This window comes from Chinchilla lanigera, unplaced genomic scaffold, assembly GCF_000276665.1.
Source record: "Chinchilla lanigera isolate Chin_1 unplaced genomic scaffold, ChiLan1.0 scaffold00075, whole genome shotgun sequence".
Lineage (NCBI taxonomy): Eukaryota > Metazoa > Chordata > Mammalia > Rodentia > Chinchillidae > Chinchilla > Chinchilla lanigera.
Genome location: NW_004955476.1, coordinates 6,471,317 through 6,479,048, shown reverse-complemented (window position 1 = coordinate 6,479,048; position 7,732 = coordinate 6,471,317). Strand labels below are relative to the sequence as shown.

The 7,732-nt window shown below is 48.1% G+C and overlaps 1 long non-coding RNA gene across 1 annotated transcript; it reads left to right on the top strand.

The window, feature by feature from the left end:
- Positions 1-473: 473 nt before the first annotated feature.
- Positions 474-7,181, top strand: LOC106146392. Its single transcript, XR_001230812.1, has 3 exons — positions 474-621; positions 768-917; positions 2,537-7,181. It is a non-coding gene; the product is annotated as an uncharacterized LOC106146392 (long non-coding RNA).
- The last annotated feature ends 551 nt before the right edge of the window (positions 7,182-7,732 follow it).

Below are 7,732 nucleotides of genomic sequence, written 5' to 3'. Positions count from 1 at the left end.
AGCCAACAGCTCATGGGCAGACGTTGGCCTGGAAAAGAGGAGAGTGAGGTGTGTGGCAGAGGGAGATGAGAACCGCTGCAAGTTTGGACATCAAGGGAAGCCGGGCAGTCTGTGTGAAATTTTTGTAAATTTTATGTAAGTCTAAGTTTAGTTCACAATAAAAAGTTAAAAAAACAACAGTATGACCATCCTGAGATCACTGGGGCACAAGGAAGCCTGCATTAGCCTTAACGAAGTCAGGGTTTGCAAGGGAATAGATTTAATGCAGCACACATAATTTCTAGGAATATTTTATAATGTTCATGACAAAAAGTCAAACGCAGAGGAGTGCAGGAGATCTTTCTATGTGATAGAGATCCAGTGAATGCAGCTGAGGGCCTGGATCCCACGGCAACGTCCTGTGCGGGTGAGTCCAGCTGAAGACCTGGAGCCCAGGGTGATGTCCTGCACGACTGGAGGCCTAGAGCCCATGACAGTGTCCCATGCGAGCCTGTACCGAGGATCTGCACTGGGAAGGCCCAAAGGCCCGTGGTGGAAGCTAGATAGTCTGTCCCAGTGGGATGGAGGAGCTGTGCCAGCAGGTGGAGGGATCTGCACTGGAGCCAGGAAGCGACGCTCAAGGTAAGGAGCAGGGCTCCCCCGAAGTGAGCTGCAGCCATCCTCAGCAACAGCGAGGACTCTGACAGTGAGAACAGCCAAGTTCCTGTCAGGAGAACCAGCGTGACAAGCTTCTCCAGGAAAATCAGCAACACCATCTTCCCCTCCAGGTCTCTTTTTATGCTGTTGGCAATGACCCTCACTCAGGTGGGGCTTCCACACCCAGGGCCACACCGACTCGATTCAGCTGGGGGTTATGCGCTGACCGTTTGTTTATCCACCACATACGTCTCTATCATTTGCTAGCTGAGTGACTCCAGGTAACTCATGTTTCCTTTCTGAACCTGGGGTTTGCATGTGAAATGGGTTAATAGTAAATTTCTGCAAGGGTATGGTAGGTGCTCAGGGGATGCTGGCTCATGTCTGGGATAGCTCCAGGCCAGGGGCAAGTGCTCCAAGTGGCCACTCTGCCCTCTCCACTGTGGGTCCCCTGCCCCAAAGAGCCATTCTTCTTTGTTCTGAGGACACCATGTGGAGGTGGGGGGTGGAGGCTGGACTTTGAGTTTGTTTTGGCCCAGAAAACCCCTGGAAGTCGTTGTGGTTTTTGTTTTAGGTCAAGGAAAATACATTCACCTTGTTCCTGCATGCATTTCTTTTCCTGGAAGTGGAACTCAAGTTAAAATTCCTGGAACAGAGGGTTCAGGTTCGCTGGGTTTTGCTGCGTGTCCATTGAACAGCTTGTACATGGGCCTCTCACTTGGGCAGAGGTTTTACTTGTTTTTTACTTAATAGGTTAATAAGTACATTTTCCTTTGGAAGCTGGAAGACTTTGTACACCTTCTGAGGCTGTGTTGAATCAGCATAACTGGTGGGTCAGGGTTGTGGAACCATTGTACAATCAATATAATTATCACAGTGATTAATAGGATTATCACGGGAAAGATCATTTATTATACTGGTTTTATGGCAGAAGTTTTGGTGTCAGATAAATGTAGGTTTAAGTCCTAAGCTGTGCAACATGGAGAAAATACCAGCTCCTTAGAGGGCTTTGAAGCAGTTCACTGGCCTTCAAGTCTTGGGTGGCTGGACAGAGCTAAGGTGGCCAGCACCCGCCACCCCTACTGTTTCTTATGTCTGCGCTTACCTACCAAGTTCCTGTTTGTCTTCTGGTGTGACAAGCTTTGTGCCGTTATCTATAAAACGGTGATAACAACAGTATCTATAACACAGAGTGATACCTCTGCAGAGTGTTTAGAGCCGTCACATAGTAATACACGGTATCTAAGCAGTTACTGTTATTGGCGCTAATAGTTATGCAACTGTTGTCTATAGTTATGTAACTGTTGGTCATCGTGCAGTGCCTTGTCGTTTTGTCATTCACATGGTCTCAGTTTTGCCGTTGGGAGCTCTACCAGGTTGACTCCTGTATACCTTTGCCATCATTTTTCTTTTTGAGCACTTTTTTGCTTTCTGGATCTGGAGCCAGTGTATTCTCCAGGGATCCCTACTTCCTTTCTTGGAAGATAAAATTAGAGACCAAGGGCTGGCTGCTGGCTACACCTCTAACTTTGACACAGGTCCTTTTGCCCTTGTGTGCGTGTCTGTAAAATGAGGCACCAAGCAGAGTTGTTTGAGAAGGTGCTGCAGGATATGAGAAATGGGTACAGCTAATGGCCAGCGTCAGAAAAGAAGGTGTCTCTTGGAGCCTAGATATACCCAAAATGTCACCCTGCCAAGCCGTCAGTGGAAGACATTGAGGGTGTCCTACATGGAGTGCAGAAGCATGACCCTGTAGCGGTGGTTATTTTCTAGTGATTCCTGATTTGTTTAGAATTGTTTGAAGTCTTTCCTTTTATTCCAACTACCTCTTGCTGTATAATAAATGCTCTCAAGGCCTAGTGGTGTATAATGATTGTTTTTGATCTCTCTTGTGGCTTAGTGATGTGGGGAACAACTCTGCTGGAAGGCTCTGGAGTCTTTCCTGCGGTCTCAGTCGTTGGTGGAGCAGCTGAGGACCAGCCAGATGTCTCTCTCCTATTGCTCCTTCAAGCCCTCTCAGAGATTCTCCAGGTAGCCTCCTGACTTGAGGTAGTTGGGCTTCCTCACAGCATGGTGGGCCCAGGACTGGGGGATGGCTTCCTTGGGAACCAGAGGCTCCAGGGCAGGCCTTCTGTTGGACAAGCCAGAAGGACCCTCACCTTTTGCTATCTAATTTTGGGATATGCTTGCCCTGTTCGTTCTGGTTATAAGCAAGTCACAGACATTCATATTCATCCTACCTGTCAATGGGCGGAATTCCAAGTCACATTTAAAGAGTTAGTGGAATGAGAGACCTTGTTTGGGGAAAAACTCTGACACACATTCACTCACACTACCAAAATATCTAGCATTTGAAAATGCACCATAAAGTCACAGAAGCTGGGAGCTGCTGTCCTAAAATCAAAGCGCCTTTCCGCGGTGTCTTTCTGTGCCCCTCCTCTCCGTTTTAGCGCTGTCGTGGATTCCTGCCCAGCAGGACTGCTCCGCTTTCCTGTCATGGATTCTGATTTTCTCTGCATGGGGATAACGATTTCCCTTTAAGATGCTGTTCGAGCTGGGTGTGGGATGTACATCTGTCATCCCAGCACTCGGGAGCGGGAGGCCAGAGGATGGCCAAAAGTTGGAGGCCGCCTGGTCTACATAGTGAGTTCAAGGCCAGGCTGAACTATATAGCGAGACCCTGTCTCAAGAAAACCAAACCAAACCAAACCAAAGAAAGTGAAGCAAAACAAAATGCTGCTTGTTCTTAATGTGGTGGAATACAGACTTTGAATGAAGAAAGCAGACAGCGGGAGAGCAAAGCCCCGGGCGAGCGGTGAACGCGGCAGGTGAAGGACGGTGGGAAGAGAGCGTGCAGTGGCAGGTGACGCGTGAGAACCCACAGCAGGACCCGGAAAACACGAAGAAGTCAAAACCAGGAGCCGAGGAAGGGTGAGGACACCCGCAGCAGTCCGCAGATCGCCACAGCCTGTCGTCTCGGGAAGAGGGGAGCAGGAGGTCAGGGGGGGCTCTGGGGATGCCCTCGGACCGTCACAATTATACGCACGAACGAAGATCCACAGCACCCGCCAGAGCTGCAGGGGTGTGCGGCCAAAGAGACTTCCAGTGCAGTGACGTGAAACCTCCCAACGGAGGAGGCCGGGCGCAGTCCCCCGCACGGAGCAGAATGGCTCTGAGAGCCGAGGCCGCGTGCTCAGGGCTGTAAGTTATGGGCCTTCCTCCTGTGCTGGCCGCACCGTTCTTCTCAGTCTCCTGAGCCACCCCGCTCTTCCTCCCTTTTACAGTCATGTGTCTGCTTTCACCCTCTTGTCCAATTAGCATTCATTCTTCTGATGATCTTATGTCTTTACCTATAGCAATTGTCACTGTCCCCTCTGTTGCACCTGGTGCTCTTTCTGGGGATATTTCAACCCAACACTTACCGAGAGCACACACACACACGTGCACACACACTCACTCGCACACATGCACACACTCATACACGCACACACGCACACTCACACAGCTTTGTTCCTTTTGGTCTTTAGAGATGACGGTTTTCACGCGCACTGGTTAGGAGATCTCTAGGAGCAGCAAAATCTAGAGGCTGAGAACTCTGCTCCTGACGTTGGACAGACAGGACTCAAAGGTTTGGGAGAGCCGCTCTTGTCCTGCACCACAAGGGATGGGAAAGCCTGCGTGTTTCATGACGGCTGATGGTTAATTTCCCAGGGAAACCACTAGATGGAGGCCATGCCTAAGGAACATAGGCGAAGGCACAGGCACTGGTCTCCAAGATTCCTCTTCCAGGACAAAACATGAGTGGGGACACCAGGAGAAAACCCAGTCTGTCCGAACAGGTCTGTGACTTGGTCCTGAGAGACGCACTTCCTTTCTATCAGCTCCAGGGATTCTCCATTCTCTTCCTGTGGTAAATAAGAAAGTTCCTTCATCAGGGCTTGCTCCCCAGGTGAGTCACTCGGTGCCCGAGGCTCATTACATGCAGACAACTCCAGGAATGTTTTGATTTTCTCAGTGCATTTTCTTCCTAAATGCCAGGACAGCAAGTTGTCTTTATTCTCCACTTCTTGTGAAGAATTCTTTATTTTTTTCCTTGAGAGGAAACTTTGCAAACACAGGTAACCCTCCCAGGATGCATTTATAGCCAGAAAGGCCAGGACCATAAACAGATCTGAAGGTGGCCCTTTCTGGAGAGGAAATTGAGTTTTTCTGACTCACACTGATTATTCCATAGTGGAGACACCAGGGTTGGACCGTAGTTTTATTGTGAAGATTACTAGAGGCAAGTGTGCATTTACTCTGCAAATAAAACTCCATTCATAGAGACACACAGTAGAGGGATTTAATGAGCTGCAAGCTCGCACATATGTGGCATTTCCATCAAATAAATCTTCACACTTGGAGATATATGGGCCAACTGGCAGTTCTCAGACATTCCTTGTTTCCTTTGGTGTTTAAGAAGGCAACAGCTTTGCACTTGACAAAGAATGCTTTGTGATCCAGCTCATGCAGATGAAGAGCGGAGTGACACATATTACCCAGGGAAAGCACACACCCACCCTGCCCCACTGGTCAAGGGGACTGAAGGCCAAGGGCGGCAAAGGTTTCTCTCCCGGGTGCCTTCGGTCCTGGGGTGGGTCCCTACCTCTGTCTAGTTTTCTTCTACCTCTGTGCCTCTGGCGTCAGCAGCAGAGGACATTTGTCAGCACATCTGCTGGGCCCCCTGGTAGGCTGGAAGAGGACGATGTTATCCTTCCAACCCCGGCCCCTGGACCACAGACAGTCCTGCTGGGATCGGTCAGGATGGACGAAACTACACTCAGTATTTGTAACAGGAATTGAATGCAGGTAATCAGAACCCAGGGGACGGAAGATCTGTGGAGCCTAAGAAAGCAGCCAGGCTACCCTGAGATTTACAAAGGCAAGAAGCCATTGCCGCCCCAGGCTGGGAGGGACCAAGGGAGTAGATGGTGCTATCTGAGCCCAGGGACTTGGAGCACCACGCAGAGAAGGAGCTTTAGAAAGCTCGATGGCAGCCATGGGGCCATGGGAAGTTATGTTCTTCTTCTGAGATGGCACTCAGACAGAGCAGGAGGGACAGACGGGCTTTCCTCCTGGGGGCTTCCCAGTCTCCCAGTGGTACCTCCCTTGGCTGAACCTAGCAGAAGGCAGCTGCCCGGGGCATGGAGATATTTTCTGCAAGGGCTGAGCCCTGGCACAGAGCAAAGGTGAGGAAGGGCAGACAGACTCAGGACAGGAGCGCAGGGGGCACTCCACCAGGTGAAGCAAGTCCAGTCATCGCTCTTCCAGGAACTGGGATTTGTTCTTGGAACAGGTGGGTGGGAGTGGGGTCTTTGTAGTTGGGGGATCGTATAGGGCTGGAGCTGTGGCTTCCTGTTACATTTTTGCTCAAGGATGGAAAAACACTAGAAGGGAGGGCTGGGTGCAGGACACACACACACACACACACACACACACACACACGCATGCATGTGTGCGTGCAGAATGAGTTAGATAAAAAGAAGATAGATACGGAGATGGAGGAAGAGGAGGGCAAAGGAGGAAGGAAAAGAATAAAGCAGATGGGAGAGAGAAGATGAAATAAGGAACCATGGCATCCTGGAAGGAGAAACCTCAGTTCCCTAATTCCAAGTCACGGCTTCTTCCTTCCTGAGAAAGGTCTGCGCTCCTTTAGTTGGCATCTGTTCGATATCCCTGGATTACTGGGCTGTTAAGTAGATTTTGGGGACTTGGAATTTTGAAGTCTTGAGCTACCTATCCTCTTCGATCTTCATCCTCAGTGGCCTGGAGCCCCTCCCTTGAGCCAAACCTTTAGACTTTGCCTGTAATGCTCTTTTCCCTTTCTCTCATCCCCAGATGAAATATTACTGCTTTACACCCCGAAGAGTGCTGGGCGTCGGTTCTAACAGAACCCATGTTTGTTGTAACACTCATTTCTGCTGCTGCAAAAGGATGTGTGAGGCTGCATTCTTGAAAAATAGACAGGATTTTTAGCCCCTGGACTACATAGTTTGCAGACTCTGGCTTGGAGATGATCATTTCCTTCTTTACATAGCTTTTATTTCTTTACCCTCAGAAAAGTGGTGAGCCACTCTGTGATGAGGAAACGTGTGCCTGCTTTAGCACACAGATGCAAGCTGCTGGGGAACGGCCTCAGAGATAGACAGGGCTGTTCACCAGCTCCTGCATCGAGGGAGGGTTTCGCCTTGGAGGAGGCAACACTCCGTAGCTGACGGCAGCTGTCCTCTACATGGCCATCAGGCTATACAGCCCAGGAAGGAAGTCTCATGGAGAGTGCAGTCCGGAGATAAAGCCAGAGTTCAGGCTCCATCAAGGACTAGATGCTCTCGAGTGGAATTTAGGAGTACGTTGGCATAGAGGTTTCTTACCAGAGCACCTAACTTTACTTAGGTGTACACTTATATTCTGTTCCAGAGCAGGAAAAAAAGACCTACAATTCTGTAGCATCTGAATTTGGCGATGCATTTAAAATAGCCATCGAGTTTCAGACAAGGTGATAGGAAATTAACAATGGTTGCTGTGTTACATATTTTATCTCCTATTGTTTTTCTGTTGCTTTGTTTATGTCTGTGTGTTTGTTAATGTTATCGTTCTTTTATTTTTAAAATAAATAGCCATCAAAACAACTGTTTTAATAACAAATTTTGTAATCAAAGTTTCATCAAATAAAGCTTTTTTGGTGGAGATATTTTAAAGAGGCAAAGTCATAGAGACTTTAGTCATATTTGGGCTCAGTTTTTCTATATTTAATCAGTAATATAAAATGCCAATATCCTCCACTTAGCAGAAACTGCACTGAATTTTCTAGGGAAGCTATTAAGTATAGAGAAAATATTTTCTGAGACAATATTACAATGGTCTTCCTGAAAAAGCCAATTAAAATCACTAATTTCCTTTGTTAATTATAACTTTTTAAATTATAACTTTTAACTTGGAAGATGACTTTGTGAAGATATTAAAAATAACATTACATAAAGAAAATATTTAGCAGTACACCAGCGGTAAAGTACTAGATCTGGATTTTTGTTCCAACATTGGTGTGCTCAGATACTTT